General features: G+C 40.8%; 1 protein-coding gene across 11 annotated transcripts in view; it reads left to right on the top strand.

The window, feature by feature from the left end:
* The window catches only part of LOC149314349 (tetraspanin-4), a 771,146-nt gene that overhangs the window by 715,201 nt on the left and 34,952 nt on the right, over nucleotides 1–20,993 (top strand). The window lies entirely within an intron of this gene.

Raw genomic sequence — 20,993 nt, forward strand, 5'->3', positions numbered from 1 at the left:
CAGACCAAAAAGTACATGTGATAAACCCTTTCATCTTGCATTCTGTTGTTATAAGGAATGAATATCCTCTAGCCACCATATCTATTGTAGTTTGACAACAAAGCAGAATGAAAGAGAGACAAAAGTTTAAAAGAAAACCAAATATGTGGTCATATGAGCAGTTGTATGTTCCATTTTGAGCTCCATAACATTCTTTTGTGCCAATAGACTGAAGACCAAATGTAGTAACAGCCCTTGTAATATATTTTTGCTTGTTTTTGTGGGGGGAAGCCAATTAATAAGCTAATATATTTGTCCAGTCTGCTAAAGCTTCTTAAACAAAGCTCCCCTCTGAACTTCATATAATTTGCAGAATATCAAATAATGGAATTGCTGTATTAGCTCTACTGAATTACAAATACATACCTGATTTTCATAGCAAATCATGCTGGAAACAATTGGGTATCCACTTAACTTGGGAGTAAGCCTATTGGACTCAGTTCCATTATGACTTTACTTATTTGAGATTGTACTGAATCCTATAAAGTAGTGATTGATTGCAGTCTCAAAAGATACAAAAGTAAATCATAGAAGAATAATATTTATTTATAATGCCCTTTTCACCAAAAGGATATACAGCAGAACATATACAGTGGGGCCTTGCTATCCATAGGCTTGCCATCTACTGATTTAAGTACCCACGGATGGCAAGCCCCATTGTGCCCAATGGCGGTGCACATCATGCTGCCATTAGGACAATAGGATTTGAAGTCCTGTGTTTTGGGGATTTTTTAAAAATCTGCAGCAAGGCCTGGAATGAATCTCCCACAGACACCAAGTTCTGACTGTATACAATAAAAAATGAAAGATAAAACACAACACTATAATATGCTAAAATACTAAAATAATATGCTAAAAACGAAAATAAGAAGGTAGTCCCTGCCAGTGCTGGGGATTGCCAAGTAATTATTTCAGTTATCATTTAATTGTGAATGTGTGGAATTCAGTTTTCTGACTCTAAATATGAACTGGAATACATATCTTTCTGAAGCTGTAATAGAGATTGTAAAGGAAAACATGGAAAGAATGTGGCCATTTGAAAATTGTTCACAAAAATGCACATGTTTGAAACAGTTGCTGGAGTCCTGTTGGTTAGTTCCAACTAGAGTAAACCCACTGAATCAGAAGTTTAGTGGAGTGTCAACACATAGGTAACTTTCATTGATTCAATGGTTCTACTGTAGTTAGGACTATCAATAGGACTTGGCCAATATGTACAGAAAGTGTGTGTTATACAATCCATAGAGTTGGAAGGGGCCCTATGGATCACCAGGTCCAATCTCCTGGTCAGTGCAGGATCATCAGCTAAAATATCCCCAGCAAGGAGCTGTCCAGCCTTTTTTTTTAAAGATGTCCATACCTCTTATCATCCTTGTTGTTCTTCTTTGCACTTGTTCCAATTTCTCTTTATCCTTAATATGAGGTGTCCAGAACTGAACACAATACTCTAGATGAGACCTGACCAGTACAGAATATAGTGAGACTATCACCTCCCTCAACTTGGAAATTATGCTTTTAGTAATGCAGACTAAAATAGCATTCACCTTCTTTGCTGCTGGGTTATGTTCAGTTTATAATAACAATACTCCCAAGATCCTTTTCACATGTAGCATATGTATGGTTCATGGTTTGGTTTGTGTGGCCTAAATGTAGAATTTTGTATTTATCTCTATTGAATTTCAATTATTAATGTCTGCACAATTTTCTAGTTTATATAGGTCCTTTTGAATTCTGTGGTTCTCCTCCAACCCACCAAATTATTTTTAAGCCCAAGAAACATTTGTATCACATTAACATTGACTCCCAAGCAGTTTTTTTTGGCCCAAAAACATTTTTTAAAGATATATCAAAAACAGCAGCAACAAAAAGCAGAAAGTCACTTCTGGTTAGCCAAAGTATCACTTCCAGTCACCTCAGAGTGGCCAGGGCAGACTACCAAGGATCTGGAGAAACTGAATATGGCTGTCTGATCCTTAAATGTTGTGCATACCTTTGCCACTGCAGTGTCTCCAAGCTATTAGAGGACACTCAATCAACTTTTATTAAATCCTGTTTCTGGACTTGTAAATCACTTTGAGATTCTCAGTTGGAAGATCCTACACAAGTACAAATTGGAGGATTAAAGTAGTATAACCTGAGACATTATTTAAATTAGGAGGAAATGGTGAAAAATTAAAGCACTTCATTCTCTCAAGAGGAAAAAAAATGAATTGATTTTCCACCCTCCAGCAATTAATGACAAAAAGAAGTAATGAAACATGCCAGTGCAGAAGATCTTGTGACATGGAAACAGCGGTTTGCTCAGTCTTCTATTCAGCACGTTAGCTTTTTCCTTCATAAACATTTTTAAAAGCTATAGTAGGACTTGAATTAGCCAAAAATAGTTGTTGAAAGATCTATTTAAATGCAGGCCTTCATATGGGAGCCTTGGCAAGAGTAATGCTGTTCTCTGACAGCACCAAAGGAAAGAGCATGCTGTGGTTTCCTTCCTCGACTGTCGCCTTGATGAATATTGTAGTCGGCAGCAAAGGAGCATCTGATATGTTTAACAAAGCCAAGTAAAAGACTTTGCAAGGTCAGAGCAATCTGTCGAGGGGGGGGAAGCAGAAGAACAAATTGTTTCTCTTTCGGGGGGGGGGGGAAACTGAGGATAAAGCAGCAAGAAGAAGATGTGTCGTGAACCACCAAATATATTGAAAAGCTCACTTAGCATTTAAGTAAATGTCAGCTGAAACTCTCCCGCTGCTTGCCAGCAACAGTACAAACCATTCAGCAATCAGATTCCAATACAGTTGGTGGGATGCACTCGGTGGAAAGCAGCCCCGTTTTTGTTGGAGGTTGTGGCTCGGTTTGACGCTGAATTATATACAAGCAGCAGAGGCAACCTTTTCATAATGACTTCTGTTATCTCAGATGGTATGGGGTGGCAGCTTAAAAAAAAAAAGAATGATCATGTTCCCTCTTACACAAGATGTCAGTTTTGTACATATAAGATAATTATGTGACTGAAACTGGGGTGATGGATTGTTTCCAGTTCCTCAGAAATGGTAAACAGCATCTGCATGGCATCCATTTTAGGTTGTTTCTTGGGTACCAAACCATATCTCTCACTATATGTCAGTTGTCAGTTGCTATGTCTGGCACTTTGCACAGTAACTTTTGCAGGATTTCCCATGCACAAAGAACACTTCTGATTGCAGATTTTATCCATCTCATAAAATAAACAATATTTATTTAGTTTTAGGTATGCATTGCTTGCTTTTTAGTGGTTTACAGAAGTTAGTTATTCTGACAGCATCCTGTCAGTTGAGCTGTGAATCTGCTGTTGATTTATAGCTGAAGTTTATTTAAAAAAAAGTTATTTAACATACCCTGTCCACAAAATAAATTCAGCTCATAGGCCTAGACTAAAACCCAGAGTGGATTCACTGCATTATTGACATGGAAGCCACTACAGGTATTGAGAAAAGGATATCCAGTACTAGAAGGTGGGGAACACAGTGTCCCACAAAACTGTCCATTTGTCCATTAGATGTGACAGTCGCTTCTCTGATATCAGCATTTATAGTCAAAAAGAAGACAGAGTTTTAGACTCCTAGACAGAAATACTGCAGTTTGTCACCACTTTAACTGTCATGGCTCAATGTTTTGGAACTCTGGGAACTGTAGTTTGTTGTGCTACCAGAGCTCTCTGACAGAGAAGGCTAAATGTCTCACAAAACTACAAATCCCAGAATTCCAGAGCACTGAGCCATGGCAGTTAAAGCAGTGTCAAACTGGGCTGTTTCTGCAGTGAAAATGTTACTTTAAGAGATCAGAACTGTATTGGATTGAACAGTGAGGGAGGTCCTTTACTATGTGTGGAAGAGGCAAAGGATGGCAATGACTTGTTTGCTGACCTGGAGGACAGTGATAGATTTAATAGGCTTAAGATACAGGAGGTTAATTTAACCACAACACCTCCATTGAAGAGTAGGGAAACCTCTTGACCATATGAACAGCTTAACATTGGAATCAATGATCTACAGAGACAGTGGATTTTCTTCCACTGGAGATCATCAAGCAGAACCTAAAGAGTCATCCTATGAGGAAGCTCTGTCTCTGGATTTCTCTCACTGAGGAACGGAGGGCTGACAGAAGGTTAGCTGGATGGAGAAAATGAGTCAGAGTTGTAATTTATACAGATACATAGGTTAAATAATTAAATGAGTCTTATCGTTGCACACATCATATGAAAACACAGTCCAACTGAAGTTCCAAATGGGTGGCTAAGTTAGTCTGTTACTGCAAAAATAACAGAATCCTGTGGCACCTCAGTGGTGAAGGTATTTCATGTAAAAACAGTGTGTGTTCTGTCCTACAAAAGTCACAATAAGACCTTAATCTTCCAGGTGCCACAGGAACCAGCCCTACCCAATGAGGTATTATTATTATTATTATTAAACTTTATTTCTATAGCGCTGTAATTATACACAGCGCTGTACAAAGTCGGTAAAATTAGGAGTAAATAAAAGCCTGCCCAAGGCGTACATTCTAAGATAATAACAATTAAAAGAGGAATAGATAAAATTACCATATAGAAAGGAAAAAACAGATTAAAAACATCAAATATCAAACAAATCACATCACATCAAATATTGTCAGACAGCCAGATAACAATCACAAATTCCCTGAGAACACAAGAGTTCCTTCTAATTCAAGTCCTAAGTCAGTACCTAAGAAAATAACCCTTCATTTTTAATTTTCTGGAGTATTTTTGTCTTTTCGGCAAAGACAATTCCACATCTTCACATATTTCCATGTCTTCACATCTTTCCTGCTCATAGGAACCCATCTGATTTCACTGCCCTCCCAGGCAAATCATAATGTGATTGAGCCCCAAGAGAAGACTGATATGTGTCCACTGGGGAAAAACTGGAAACAAGAATTGAGGTTCACTTGGACCGTGGTGGAACTTAATGTTTTGCCAGTATATTTAACATAAAAGATCCAAGAGGGCAATGGTTTCTAGTTGGACAACATCATAAGGGGGCTGTTCCATTGTGTGACTGACCTGTCAGTGATTATTCGGGTCAGGAGGCGAAACTGAACCTTGTGCCTTCCAACAGCCCTTGCGCAACCAGATGCGGAAACAGTGTGGCAGGAGATACTAGAAACTCTTTGTATAACTTCTGCAAAAGTTGTTGCACTAATATTATCCCAGTTGACTTACACTAATGTAAATCCAAAGGCACATGCTTTGCACCAGGAGTGTGATTATAGTTTTATGCTTAAGATGGAATGGCAAGTTTGAACCTCTTGTGGCAGTAGTAGAATCTATGGTTAGAACTTTACAGAAATGACTAGCTGTCTTCGTATCATCTTTAATGTGCAGCAAAAGAGAGAGAGAGAGAGAGAGAGAGAGTCTTTTCTCAATCCACAATGCTCATTTTCTGCATTAGTATCCTATACACACCACTCTACACACCAATAGCAACATGAGCTGACAAGCAGAAATGATGGTGTGTGATTGAAAGCTGGGCTCTCCTGGGAGAGTCCCACTGAGGGTTTTCTACTTATTCCTCATTAGTCCTGAGCAGGTCTGCTCATGAATCCTGTCACCTTGGCAGCAAAAGATCTTCTTCTTGCTTTGCTGTTGATGAGAAAATGAATTGCATGAGCATTGAAATTCATGAAGGAAAACTATTGCAATTAATTTTCTTAAAGTCTCTCTTTATATATTTAGCTTGGAGACAGGAGGGATGGAGCATGGAGGAGGCTTTTAAGAGTTGTGAATTAAAAAGTGCAGTTTTATGCAGTCTTAATTTTGTGGGGGAGATGAAAAATTATTGTTAAAAAAGAATCACCCCCAAATTTAATTTATTTTGCATTTTTAGAATAGCAATGAGGTGGGGAAGGCAGCAGTATAAAGTGGTATTAGTATCAAGATTTCTGTATTAGATTTGTGTGACACAGAGAAAAACATGAGAACTATTTAAAATGTAGTAGGCACAAACAAAACATAGAGAAACAGGTCTCTGTTCTGATAATCACTTATGTTGTAAGACCTTGAAAAAGGTTTCCTCTGAAATCCTTTGGAGTTATCAGTACTGCAAGGCATTCTGAGAACTGGTGCTGTCTAGTTTTCAGTTGTATGAACTGGGCATCCACCTTGGTATAGCAGCCTTCCCCAATGGCACACTCCAAATAATTTTGCACTCTTATGAGCCAGTGTGTCTTAGTGGTTTGAGTGTTGGATTATGACTCTGGAGAATGGGGTTTGAATCCCCACTTGGCCATGAAACTCACCTGGTGACCCTGGACAAGTCATACACTCTCAGCCTCCGAGGATGACAATGGCAAACCCCTTCTGAAGAAATTTACCAAAATAAATAAATAAATAAAAATTGATAAGTATTCCATAAGTCAGAAATGACTTGAAGACACACAACAACAAACTTGCTATTGGCTAGAGTTCTGTCGATGTCTTATGCATGTGTAAGTTCTATAAAAGCATTCAGAGACTTTTGCCCAATGAAGAATGGCAGTAATCATTTCAAGGTTGAAGCAGCATTGTACATATGATGCAGTGGCTCTTGGCTCATGCCTGATGCTGCTCACAGCACTGCTGCTGTGCATCATCTCCATCAGTCACAATTGTCAAGGCTTGCTAAGAGGAAGGGGGCAGCTACAGAGCCCTTTGGCCAAAGCCTCCTTATACCCTGAGACAACTTTAGTGTTAATAACACGAGCTGCCATTTTTCATAGAAACAAGTAGCTAATTGGCTGTCAGGAGCATCTCTCTTTTCGATGTCACTCAATTCTATCCTACAATTGGTTATGTCCTGTTCACCTCTTCTGAGGACAGCACAGCAGGGGAGTATACGAGGAGTAGTCCAGAGTCTGGTCCAAAGGTCACACGATAACAGTCAGTCACAGCAATAGGCAGGAGTGTAGTCGCAAGGCAAATCCAGAGGTCAGATAACAAGGATCGTAATAGCAAGGAACACGGGAACAATGTGGTTGCAAGATGGATTGTCAGCTGCAAAGAATGTCTGCAGCTGGAGTCTTTTAAAAGGTCTCCGTGGCCTGTTACAGACAGCCAAAATAAAGCTGCTTCGAGTCACAGTGGAGGTATGGTGTTTCAATGATGCATGCGTCCTAAGAGTCCAGAAGCCACACCAAAGCCACGCTCCAGTCCTTAGGGCTGGAGCATGGCTTTGGTGCGACTTCTGGACTCTTAGGACGCATGCATCATTGAAACACCATACCTCCACTGTGACTCGAAGCAGCTTTATTTTGGCTGTCTGTAACAGGCCCATGTCTCTCAGTTCTAATCTATTAGCTCTCCTCTTTGCTTCTAGCCTGGAAGACTGCCTCAAAGACTCCTTGGCCTGTCTTCTCTCCACAGGTCCTAGCACCTGCAGCCTAGAGTCTATAGAGTCTGTTTCTCCCTCTGCAGCTTCCTGAACTGCAACTTCCTCAGCCTTCTCTGGGACTGCAGATCCAGGCAGCTCCAGGTCTGCCCTGCCTCAGACCCCCCCCCCCCCCACATCTTCAGAGTCCGAATCTGACTGTACCTCTAAGTCAGGCCCAAGGCAGTCTGTGAGCTCCCTAAGGGGTCACCCTGGTTCACATGTCTGCCTTCCAGATAGGTATCAGAGATAGCTCCTCAGAGATTATCAGGAATACTCATGTGTAAGTAATCATTCTTGAGTGGCTAGTGCTATGCATCTCTACACTTCCCTCACCTTTAAGAGCATGCATTTCCTCTGACTAAGTATTTTATTTGTTCACCTCACCTCACAACAAAAGCAGGGAAAGGGGATCTTAGATTACAGTTTGGTGCAGGGGTGGAAATCATGTGGCCCTGGTGACGTTGTTGGACTACATCTTTCAGCATTCCTCATCATTGGCTGTGATTGGTTTGGGCTGCTGGGGGTTACAGACAACCACATCAGGAGTGCCTAATCTCTCCCCTTCAGTCTAGTGCACATAGTACATCTCACTCTGTCCATCACTGGTGACAGCTTGTTAATGAGAAGTTTAAGGGTATCTGCTCTTTTACCTGATACTAAAAGAGCTCCTGGATGTGTGATGGTGGGAGGGATGGGGGCTTTCATGGTCGCTCTGTATGTATATTGTACAAAACATTTGCAGCAGCATAAGGACATCAATATGGAATCAGACCATTGTTTCATTTACTTCAGTATCATCGATATCTGAGTTATGTCCATACTGAAACTGTATGGTAACAACTCTACAGGGTTTCAAGTAGGGATAGCTTGGAGATGAGGGCTCTGAAACAGACATGTTCTTCATGAAACCACTAATCTATGGCCTAGTCACCCCTTGAGCATATTAGGAGCACTAGCCCTTCTTCTGGCCTTATTGTCTGGTAAGGCTTTGGTGAAGGAGGTTGTGGGGATGCAATAGTACAGTAATTCCCAGCATTCTTCATCACTGGCTGTTCTAGCTAAAGCTGATGGTCACTGCAGTCCTATAACACCTGGAGGACTGTATTTTACCCACCCATTCATTGAGAATTTTTAGAATTTACAGCATTGTTGCTTTTTCAAAGCTAAATTTTTAAATGGCTTGTTCAGATATTCCTTCTCTGTACTTTCAGAGCTCTGCCAATGTATTTTTTTTGCAAAAGTTCAAAAGGAGCTTGAGTTAAGCTCACTTGCAATACTTGAGACGAGTTTAGTAGTTTATCCACACAGGAGATCCCATTCCTTTTCATCCTTTCCTCTTCCTTTCTGCCTCAGTTCCAAATTCTGTGTTCCAGTTTCTTTCATAGAAACAGCACTGCCAAGTTCTCCAAGTTGTGTTTTCTGATAGAAGCATAGAGTTGGAAGTTACACCAAAGGTCATTGATTCCACCCTTGCCGGTATAGGAATTGACATCTAAAGCATCTCTTACAGAAGACCATCCATGCCTTTTAAAAACTTACAGTGAAGGGCAGTTCATCATCTTCCAAGGTAGTCTGCTCAGCCTCTAAAAGATCACTGATAGCCTGTCTGTTTCTCACAGTGTGATTGTATGCCATTAAATCTGTATGTATCAGAACAAAGGCTATTTAAGATACAAACCAGTCTTTATTTCACTGTAATCTCACCTATACATTTAATGGAAAGTGGGGCAGATCCTACTGTCACATGAATCCTCCCCCCTTCACACCACAGTCCCATTCTTGGGGAAAAGGTGGGATATAAATAAATTGATAGATTGCATGTAGTGTGGGTTATGCAACAGTTATGCCTATAGTCACTGAACTCTTTGCAAGACAGATGACCATAAATTCTGGTTCCAGCTTGCGTGGGTAGCCTCCTAAGTTGTCATCCTTAATGGGTGAATCTGGGACTAGGAAACCCATAAGAGGCCAGCGGTGCAGCCAGCAGTGCACCTCTACCTTCTTTTAATCATGTGGAGATGGCTTGTATCTCTGCCTTTGCTAAAAGTGTTTTATAATTTGTGGGTGAATGGTTCCTATGTCTGAATAATTTCAGCTTTTCAATGTTCAGGCTGCAATGCACACACGCACAGTTATGGAATGTGATAGCCATGTGCAGGGTTCAGGGGATTTCCATATAGGAGTTAATGATGTATGTAGCAGTGCTAATTTGTTGGGTTCGTATGAACTATGTTTTCCACCTGAGGACTGCAGTTATCACATGAGAGTTGGATCTTCTGGAACCTTCTCTCTTCTTCCACAACTTGCGTCACAGGCCTTTCTCTGGAAATGTGAGGAAACCATGTGCTCAGAGGGAAGAGAAGCTTCCCCAGTAAGCAACCGATAAGTTATCTGGTCACTGCTGTTCTGTGGCTAGCATTTACTTATTTTGTTTATGCCAATGGTTGGGATGGGGCACCTGGGCTCCCTGACTGACCCAAAGAAGGAGCAATTGTTGCTCCCTGGGAAAAATCTGGCATGTCTTTTCCAGGTATCCAATGGCAGCAAGAAAACACCTGGGTGGAACAGCCAATGGCGAGGTGGAGGGGGGTGTCAGAAGGCTTTAGGTTTTTTTTAAGGCAATTGTTATCAAGATGTGATGTTTTATAAGTTCTATTTATTAATTAAAATATGTATATCCTTCTTTTCCACCTCAGTAGGACTACTGCTGAGGACAACAAGCATTTAAGAACAGTTCAACCTTTAAAAGAATGAAATGCATACAAGAACAGCAGATTCAAAATTTTAAGGAAGGAAAACCAAGGCAATAAAAAGTTATCACATACTGACAGGCCTAAAACTGGCCACAATAAATGTTTCCAGCTCCAGCACTTTAATGTTATCAAGGTGAATCCAAGTGCTATTGTAGGAACAGCCCTTCTCCCTGACTATCAGTCTAGGTACACTGGTGGACAAAATGGCTTACATGGGAGATTTTGAGACCTGTTGTCCAAAAACGTATTTTTCCAAGGTCTGTAATACACATGCACACACACAGTGCACACATACAAACATTTTAAGCATGAAAAAGTAAATGCAGTCAGCCCCCAGTATCCACATATTTTTTATTCACAGATTCAAGTATCCATGGTTTGAAAATATTTTTAAAATATGTAAATTCTAAAAAGGAAAACCTTGAGTTTGCTAATTTGTATAAGGACCACCTCCTTACTATGACATTGTATATAATGGGATTTGAGCTTCCACAGATTTTGGTATCCACAGGGGGCCCTGGAACCAAACCCCAGCAGATACCAAGCTCCCACTGTAGCAGCAACAGAAGAATAGTAGCAAAATAGCTAATTGTTTAATTAATAGGAAATTGTCTTCTTATCCGTCTGCATGTATATTACATACCAGTTCTGGGTACCACAATTCAAAAAGGATGTTGAGAAGCTGGAATATGTCTAGAGGAAGGTGACCAAAATGGTCAAGGGTCTGGAAACCATGCCTTTGGAGAAGAGTCTTAGGGAGCTGGGTATGTTTAGCCTGCAGAAGAGATGGTTAAGGGGTGATATGATAGACCTGTTTAAGTACACTGGTGCCTCGGGATACGAAATGATCGGGTTACGAAATTTCCGGGATACGAAAAAGTTGGATTGGCAAAAACTGTTTCGGGTTACGAAATATTTTTCGGGTTACGAAATTCATTTCGGCGCGAAATTCAAATGCTGCAAAGTGCAGCTATAGGCTTTCCAGTGCTAACGGATTATTTTTCGGGTTACGAAATTTTCGGGTTACGAAAGGAATGGCGGAACGAATTAATTTCGTAACCCGAGGCACCAGTGTATTTGAAGGGGTATCACATTGAGGATGTGGCAAGCTTGTTTTCTGCTGCTCCAGAGAATAGGACATAGATCAATGGATGGAAGCTACAGAAAAAGAGATTCCACCTAAACGTTAGGAGGAACTTCCTGACAGTCAGAGCTGTTTGACAGTGGAACACACTCCCTCAAAGCGTGATGCAACCAGACATAAGCTGAATGGCCAGCTCTCAGGGATCCTTGGATTGTTTTTTCCTGCATGATGGGGTTGGACTGGATGGGCCTTGGGGCCTCTTCCAACTCTATGATTTTATGATCCAGGTGCACAATGACTGTCAGATGGACCAAATGCAGACCCCTACCCAAAGTCAATGATACTTGGGGAGGTGGAGGTATGACACTGTAAAGCCTGGTAACCATTGGACAACCAGGACAGATGCATTGCACAAGGAGGTTTACTTTCTTGCATAATACCCACCCCTACCGCCCTTATATTTTTTATGCCAGCAGAAGTGATCAAAACAGGATTCTGACCATAGAGAGCTTTACTCCAAAAAATGTAATTGTTCTCAAGTTCTGATGTTTCAGTGGTTGTGTTTATTCATTAAAATATTTATACCCTACCTTTCCACCTCAGTAGGAATGGCAAGGTGATTGACTAAAAACATTTATGAATAATTCAACCTTGAAAGAATAAAATGCAGGCAAGAGCAACAGATTTAAACTTTCAAGGAAGGAAACCAGACAATTAAAAATCGTTGTATACTGACCAGACCTAAAGCCGGCTACAGTAAATGTTTTCAGCCAGCACTGTAATATCATCAGAGTGAATGCCAGACCCAGATGATTCCCTCAAGAATCCCCACTACCCACGCCTCAGACTGGGGTGGGATTCACAACTGGGTGTTTTTTGTGTAAGACAGGCAGAACCAAGTGGCTCTAAGCAGTTTAAAGAATTTAATGGTGGTTAGCCAGCACTTTGAAGTGAGCCTGGAAACAGCCTGAATGCCAATAAAGCTGATATGCCCCAATAAAATAGCTTCAGTACAAACTTTTAACAGCAATGTTTTGTAATGGCCCTGGCCAGCCCTACCAGTAGGTGGAACAAAACCACCAACCCAGGCAGCAGATGCTTAGGGGCAGCAACACCAGACCCCCCAACCAGTTGTCTTTAGTCCTCCACCTTTCCCCCCTGTTAGGATATAGAATTGTGTTCGCCACACAACCTGTCCTGTACTTCTTAAACTAGCTTTTTGTGATAAGGAATATAGTTCCATTAGCAGTGTTGAAGTTAAATTCAACTACCAATCAAATTTTATTTTGGTGGGGAAAAGAGAGGAAAGGAGCACCTTCTCATCTGCTCAGACAACAAAGTGTTTTGGATGCTATTCCAAAGTTTCCAAAGCAAAGTTTTTCAATAGCATTCTAAGGCCTCTGAGAAAATGTTGTGTGTCACCTGGAACTGTGGCAAGGGTTGTATCTAGACTGTAGAAATAAAAATAATACAGAATTGTAAGTGGGAAGGAACCCCAAGGACATCTAGTGCAACTCCCTGCCAGTGCAGGAGTCCATACTTAATACAGCCTTTCTGACAGGTGGCCATACATATTAGTGAGCTAGTGATGTTACGTTACAAAAGGAAGAATATAATTCTTCTTTATTTATACAGAATATGGAGAGATACATTTAAAATTAGTTTAAAGCTTTGTGTGTTTATGCATCTATGGAATACCTATTTGCAAGCATATAGGGCAAGGGCAGGCAACTGCAGAGAGGGTGAAGGCTGGTTTTTGTCCCTGCACCTCCTCTCCAGTGTGCTGCACTGGAACCCCAAAGTCCCCAAACCCAATAAAACATTTAAAATATATATATTCCAGGTTTGGGTTGCTTTTTTATTTTTATTTTTGTTGTTGTTTTATTTGTTTGTTTGTTTTTTTCCCTGCAAAACACAATAATTTTGCCCTCACATACTTTACAAACCTACCAGAAATCAAACAAATCCAGTTAAAAATGGCCAAAATGGAAACAGGAAGTGAACAATATCCCTTTGGCTTTGATTTTGGCTGTTTCAAAGCAATTTCAGGTTTCTGGCAGGTTTTTAAGGTATATTGGGGGCTTGGGACAAAGAGCAGCCCTTCTATGCAATGGTTTTGAGCCTGTGGGAGGAGTTGAGTCAAACATCACCCACATCTTGTTTTATTTTTCAGGTGGCCTGGAGGCTTTGGGATGGGAGCTCCAGGAGCTGTGTTTTGTGGCCCTAAGGGCCACATGTGGCCCATTGGCCAGACTTTGTCCACCTCTGACATAGTGCTTCCTTTAGTGTCAGCTGAAAAGCCTGAGGCCCTGGGCATGATAGTCTCTACAGGAAGATGTCAGTGAGGAAAGAGGGAGACCCCTTTGCATCCACCCTTGTTCCTTATTTCATCCTGAGTCACACTCCATTACTGTTCTAATGTTTCTATCAATAAATGATGGATTTGCCGACAGTGGCTTAAGTTTAAAATTACTTGCGAAAGTTTAATGAAGCCAGCAAATCAGGAATTATATTTCAAAGAAATTGCCTGTGACAGTTAAAAACTACAGGGCCAAAGTAATTTCAAGGGTGGCACTTTCTTAATCTTCCCTCCTCTTGCAGCCTGTTATGAATTGGGTAAAACCAGAGGTGGCTCTGCAGGTATTGCTCTTAACCTTTGTAAAGAGTTCTGAAATCATTTCTTGCTGCAGGAACTCTCCTGTGTTCTGGATTTACTCTCAGTGTGACGGAGGAGGTAACTCTTTCTCTCGAGGAAAAAAGGAAATTCAAGCTTGCATCTGGCATCTGAGAAGGATTTCATCCTGCTGCTTAATAGACTTCCAATTTGTGCACAATGTGGACAAAAGGGACAGAGAAGTGGGTGCCCAGCTGGCTGTTTACTTGGTGTGAGTCTGGCTAGAAAGTGACATTGTGGCAGGTCTTTTCTTCCCCCAGGCATCTGTGGAGGAGATGTGTTCTCCTTTTATCCTGCAAATCAAGCACTTTTGCTACCATCAAAGCATGACAGAGTTGATTGTTTCATGCCATACATTCCGGATGAGTCAGCACCATCCCAATTGGTGCAATATCCCAGATATTCTGTTTGTTATTTTTGTTTTAAAGTTATTATAATAGGCACTTTGGAATTTGCTTTTGGAATTTGCCCAAGATATCTTTGCATGACACCATACTCACAAAGTTTCATCTCCTATCATAAGCTGATTGAACAGTCCTTGTAAGAGGTGTATGAGAGCATTGAAAAGTTTACCGTACCATTTCAGAAATCCATCAGAGCCAGCTAGGTGATTTTTGTGTTTTAGGGTTGTTCGGTTTTTTGTTTTAAAGTAGTCTACTCCTTTTTAAGGAGGCAAATAATTCAGGAAAGGCTTTATTTGGTTAATGGGCAGATGTGTGTAAGTCTTGCTGATGTTTGGAGAATACCAAATAGATCGCTAGTATGTGAAGTCAAAGGCTTTCATGGCTGGTATTCATATTTTTTTGTGGGTTTTTTTGGGCTATGTGGCCATGTTCTAGAAGAGGTTATTCCTGACATTTCACCAGCATCTGTGGCTTCAAAGAATTCTTTGAAGATGCCAGCCACAGATGTTGGTGAAATGTGAGGAATAAACTCTTCTAGAACATGGCCCCATAGCCCGAAAAAAACACTAAAAAAAAACCTATAGATCTCTAGTAGTAAGAGAGTTTGATGGGATTCTGAGACCATCACTCCTCTTTACTTTAAATACAGTACCTTTCAGTTTCCATCTGGGCTTTGCAACTGCTTCGGAGAAAGCATATGGGATCAGCCCAGCATCGCTCTGAAGCAAATAAGGCTGAAGCAATTTTGACTAATTTAGACCAACGCAGGTAGTGAGCCAGACAGTGTGTCTCTAATGACACATCACCATGTCAAGAGGCGATCTGGACTTTGTGCAGTGACATAGAAGTAACATCCAATATGCGGCAAGAATCTTAGCAGCACTTTCCAGTCACAGAACTTGGGGGCACCAGGGAAAGATGGTACAGGGGCAGAACTAAAAGTATTCATTTTTTTCCAACTGGTTTGTGGTCTTTTTCTAGATGTACCTGGCAGCAGTAGCTATCTGCCCAGGGCCTACCACACAGACTCTCGTTGCAGTTTTTAAATTTTGACCATTACTTCTGGTCTTTAGCTGTGTTCTTCACTGGAGCAGCAGTTGAACTCTAAACCCTGGGGTCTTTTTAGGCATTAGACCCACTGGGCATTACTTTTTTCTTTCTCTTCAGTTTTACCTTGTCTGTGTTGTCTATATGTGTGCCAACTACACACACACACAACAGCAACAGACATTAGGCAGCAGAAAGCAGCATGAACTAGTCGAAATGGGCACTGACTGTTGCTATTATTGTTGTTTTGTGCCTTCAAGTTGTTTCCAACTTATGGTGACCCTAAGGTGACACTATCATGGGGTTTTCCTGGCAAGATTTGTTCAGAGGGACTTTGCTATTGCCTCCCTCTAAGACTAAGAGAGTGTGACTTGCCCAAGGTCATCCAGTGGATTTCCATGGTTGAGAGGAGATTTAAATCATGTTCTCTCAGAGTCCCAGTCCACCTCTCAGAGTATTACACCATGTTGACTCTTTGTACATGCTTTAGAAACGTATTTCATTTTAAAGCAAATTTGAAGATGACTAGCAAGCAAGCAAAAACAGGAGCTACCTACCTTCAGTTTAGTGGGGATTATTTGCTTTGAAGGGGCTACCATGTTTCCAAATTACAGTAGCTCCTCTGTTTTCACAGGGGATCTATTTGCGACACACACAGCAAAAACAGAAAATTATCAGTATACAAGCCCCATTGGCTTGAATGGCAGCACTTGCACTATTTTGTCCCCCTCCATTTGCAGCCCATGAACAGGAGAGGGACACAGGTTCAAAGTCCATGAAAACAGAGGGGTGACCTTATTGGTCAATGACCGAATAAAAACTTTGCTTACTTACTTTACTAGAGGGGTGACTGTACATATATTTGCCTTTAAAAAAAAAAAAAAAGCTGAAATTTTATAGCTATTTTGGTTTCTCATTGCTGGCCATACGAGACCAAAGGTTTGGATTTGGGAATCTTGGTTTGGTTTCAGGATATGCAGTGAAGCCAAACTGAAATTCCAAAATTGGGCTCTGAAACAAATTGGGAGATGCTTATGCAACTCTCCTTTCTATACTAGAGGCCTCCTCCTCCTCTTGTTACCTTGCTTGGCATACTCTTGGTAGGAGTGCTTTGTAGACACTTTGGGTTTCCAGCAAATGGCACTGTTGTGAATTGTGTATATATTTTGCTTGAATCACTTCTCTGATGTTTTCGTTCCTAGATACAGTAGGTAATTCAAGAGGGATTTCAGAATACATAAGACGTGCCTTTTCTTCATGAGGTAGCTTCCAGCCAAATATTTGAATTCATCCAAACTAATGGGAGGGTTCAGGATGAGAATTCACAGGGAAGTATCAGGGGATTTCTTTATTGATATGATCTGTTAGAAAGTGATTTTGTAGGAAAAGCATATCTAGTTTCTACATCCAATTAAGCTTTGCTGAGTATGGAGAGCATAAGGTAGCTGAAGTCAGGATAGGCAATGGCACTTTTAAGTCTACTTAAAAGATCTCTTATAGCAGGGGTGGGCAAAGTATGGACCACAGGCCTCTTATATCTCTGGGCACCACCTTTGTGGCCTTATAGCCCCCCACCTATTCCCCAAATTCCTCAGTACTCCCAATAATAAAAATAGCACATTTTCAGAGAAATATTGTATACAGAAATATTACTATTACTACTACTACTACTATTTACTTATATCTTGCCTTTCTCCCAGTATTGAGGCTCAAGGTAGCTAAGAGCAAATTTAAAACAGTACAATTTAAAGAGCAATACAAAAGCATTAAAAAGTATAAAGTTTAAAAAACAATTAAACAATTAGAATGTATTAAAACACTATACAAACTTTGATCTGACTTGCACAGCATGTAAAAGCCCAACATTTAAATAGACTGTTGGCATAAAAATATTTTTACCGACTGCCAAAAGGAGAGTAGGGCTGAGGCATCTTGGTCTCTCTAGGGAGGGAATTCCAAAGACTGGGAGCAGCCACAAAGAAGGCCCTCTCCTTTGTTCTCACGAAATGAGCCCAAGAGGGTGGTGGGACAGAGAGAAGAGCCTCTTGGACAATATCAATGCTCTACTGGGCTCATAAAGGAAGATAAAGTCCTTCAAATAACCAGGAGCCAAGCCGTATAGGGTTCCAAATGTATAAGAACATGCAAAAATATATCCCACCCCCACGAGCACCCAGAAATCTGTATCTCAGAGAAATACTGTTTTTTGACTTAAGTGCCTGGTGATGTCATGCCTCCAGCTTTATCTGTGCTGGAAACATCACTGAGTATTTGACTACCTTCTTCAAATGCTGTCAGCTGAAGGAATGTGAGGCCTTGAATTTTCCTGTGCAGACTTCCCGACTGTAGCATTTTAACATTTTTGTCTGATCCAGAATATTCACATTCAGTCCAATATTTCAGAATCAGAGTTGCAGATATGATGCCATTGTGCATTCAGTTGTGCATTAGGTTGCACATGGGGAAGAGTGTTCAGTTGGAAATGTTGCCATTCATATACAAGGGTTTGCCATACAATGAATGCATACCTCTTCATGCAGAGATTTATGCTCGCTGACTCCATTGTAAAATCTTGGCCTATATCAAAAGAACTGGGTTTACTTCTAGTGGGATACTAAATATTTGCAATGACTCATATTTTGCAATCCAAGGGACTCTTGAATAGGACACAAAATCATCCTCATCTTCCACTGGAGAGTTTTGTATATGGAGAAAAAGTACGAAGGCAAGTATTTCAGCCTCTCTACATTTCTTTGCTATTTCAGAGGCAATTATTATTTTTACCAAAAGATGGTCTCTGACTGGATCTGAAACATAAGGATATGTTTCAGGAGATTAGGGTGCCCCCTTACCTAAAGATCTGGAAATATTTGGCAGGATTTTCAAAGGTGTGTAATGCTGCAGGAGAATATTTTAGACTGTGCCGTTTACTATATGCAGCATAGGGGGAAGCTGAACATCGCATGTGCTTTTTATTCTGGCCTCTTATATTTACAAAGAATTGCTTCAGTCAGCAGAGACACCTGTGAAGCTTCTGCCTTTAAAGTCCACGCAGGAATTCTATTTTTGAAGAGAGGACAGACAAAAACAAAGGAAAGCAGAGTAAGTCAGAGATTGCCTTGTTCAGCCCAGTCCATGGAGATTTCCCTAACTCTTTTATCATTCATGCCAGATCTACACTTTTGTGGGAGTCTCTCCTCATTCTAGTGAATGATGAGATAACTCACCAGTTGTGACAGAGGCCTTTTCTAGATAGCCATGATCATAATTGACAATGGTTTGGTTTGCCTGAATTACCATCAAGATTACATGCAGTTTCTCTTGTGTGGTGCCTTGGACAAGTAAGTGGACAAAACAACTGACATTACCTGCGTTAAAGTGAACCATGACTACTCCTTTCCCTGCTTTGTCATGTAGCATGCCTATATTTTATCATAGAGAATTGACAGACCATGGTCCAAAACACACTGTGGAAATAATCCAGTTTGGGACTGCTTTAATTGCCCTGGCTCAATGCTAAGGAGTTCTGGGAACTGTAGTTTTGTGAGACATTTAGAGAGCTCTAGTGCCACAATAAAGTACAATTCCCAGGATTCCCTAGCACTGAGCCAAGTCAGTTAACACAGTCTCAAACTGCATTATTTATGTAGTGTGTTTGGGACCCTTGTAGAGAAGCTGGGATTTGAACAGCTCTATAAAGAGCATTGAACGTAAGTAGGCATTTGAATACAGTGTTCATTTAGTGATATAATAATGTAATTTGGGGAAGTTCTGATCAGACCTGTGTAATATATTATATATTAATATATTTATTGTTAATCATCCACACACAGAAGAGTATTGTATTTATTATCCTCCCCCCGTTTTCCCCCCCTGGCTTTCCTAAACTCAGTACATAGATTCCAAGATTGCTCTGCTTAGAATAGTATTTGTGTGTGTTTTCTATATTAATAACATTTGCCCTCTTGTTGCATGGCCACACCCTTTGAGCACATTCTGATGTTGCTGGGCCATAGATGTCCATGTTTCCATCTGTGAAAAGTTGGAGAGTGTTGAGATGGGCAAAGTCCACCTTATGGGCATCTCCAACCCCCCACCCCATGCTGAAAAAAGTTCAGCAAAAAACATTCTTGCCCCTGTGGGCCTTGAGGAATTACAGTTTTGACATACAATAAGGTGCCGGACCCAACATTAGGGTTGCAGTAAAAGACAGTCAAGACTAGCTGTGATGTAAGGCAGACCTATATGAGGCCCAGCTCATGCCTTATGACAGGTAGGACTCTTGTGAAGAGTTCCAGGCTCCTGTGAAATCTCAGATTTCATAGGAATCCTAAATCCCTGGATATCTTGTGATAGCAGATATCTCAAGGAGAGGAATTTTACTGCCAAGCAGGTTGAGTGTGCAGCTTGGCCAGGAGTGGAAAGAGTGGATGCTGGCCACACTCACCATAGTCCCCACCCCATTTGGCGTGTAATCTTAGGGCAGTGGGTTTAGCTAATGTATGAGAAATACAGAATGTTAGCCATCTTATTTATTACTCACATGGGATGAGCTTTCTGAACCTTAAATAAGGAGCACTTGGCAACCCCAATCCCCATCCCCACCTTCACAATATGCGTAATCATCAGTTGACTAACAACCACAGTCAAACCTCGACTTTTGTGGATTTAACTTTCACAGATTTGATTATTCACAAGTTTGCCATCAATAATTATATGGGAATTTTGCAGCCTACTGTGGGAAATCTCAGATGACATGTATAGACTAAGAAATGTAAAGAAAACTTTTAAAAGGTCAGTAAGTCATAAATAGAGCCAGAGTGGTGTGGTGGTTTTAGTACTGGTCTAGGACTCTGGAAACAAGGATTTGAATCCCCGCTCAGCCATGGAAACCCACTGACTGACCTTGGGCAAGTCATATTCTTTTGGCCTCAGAGGAAGGCAAAGGTAACCCCTCTGACTAAATTTTGCCAAGAAAACCCTGTGATAGTTTGACCTTAAGGTCACCAGGTCAGAAATGACTTGAAGGTACAGAGCAACAACAACAACAAATTTGAATTACGAAGTTGTGCAAGACATTGGCAAGACTGTCCTGATATGCATTGGGCTTTACTGATGGATATCAGCACTCCTTAGCCAGTGACCCAATGCTCAACAGGACTGATGTACAATGAGCATGATGCATATTGATCCTGATGTGCATCAATTGCCCTGTGTGTGCCTTGATCCCAGTGCACATTGTCACTTTCCTGTTTCCCTTCGGTAATAGTGTAAAAGCAGCCCATTGCTGGATATGGATATTACAGATCTGCCCATTTCTAATTCCCACAGACCTTGTTAGTCCACTTACAAAGTATAAAGTAAGTCCACTTACAAAGACATAAGCCCTCAACAGAATTCTCGTCATAATAATCTAACTGAAAGTGTTTACCTAGTACATTTACATTTAACTGTTAATTTTATTTTAATCTGTTACAGAGAACATGTACTGTGTAATATGTAGCCCTGTTTAACTCCCATAATTCCTCAGCCTTGACACTTTTAACTAAAACTGATGGTAATTGTATTCCAGCAAAATCTGGAGTGCCACCCATT

The sequence above is a fragment of the Sceloporus occidentalis genome, unplaced genomic scaffold (genome assembly GCF_023333645.1).
Source record: "Sceloporus occidentalis isolate IW3139 unplaced genomic scaffold, rSceOcc1.0.p SCAF_4, whole genome shotgun sequence".
Lineage (NCBI taxonomy): Eukaryota > Metazoa > Chordata > Lepidosauria > Squamata > Phrynosomatidae > Sceloporus > Sceloporus occidentalis.